The sequence below is a fragment of the Plasmopara halstedii genome (assembly GCF_900000015.1).
Source record: "Plasmopara halstedii genome assembly, contig: Scaffold_1583, whole genome shotgun sequence".
NCBI lineage: Eukaryota > Oomycota > Peronosporomycetes > Peronosporales > Peronosporaceae > Plasmopara > Plasmopara halstedii.
In genome coordinates, this window is record NW_020188494.1 from 771778 (window position 1) to 772110 (window position 333).

Sequence of the window (333 nt, forward strand, 5' to 3'; positions counted from 1 at the left end):
TCCCACTGCATGCTGTCAGTCCATGATTTTGGACTTTGTGTTTGGCCTGCCGAAAGATTCGGCAGGCAACACGGGTGTCGTGGTACTCGTCGATCGGTTGAGCAAGATGGCTCATTTGGCGGCGGTGCCAGGCTCCATCGACGGGGTCGGTACAGCAACGCTGGTCGTAGATCGTGTTTTCCGACAACACGAACTCTCAAAGTCGATTGTCCATGATAGAGACTCCCCTTTCAAAATTTTGGACGACTATTTTCAAGGTACTCGGCACCCAGTTGGATATGTCGACAGCGGATCATCCGCAGACCGATGGCCAAACCGAAAGGGTGAATCGCG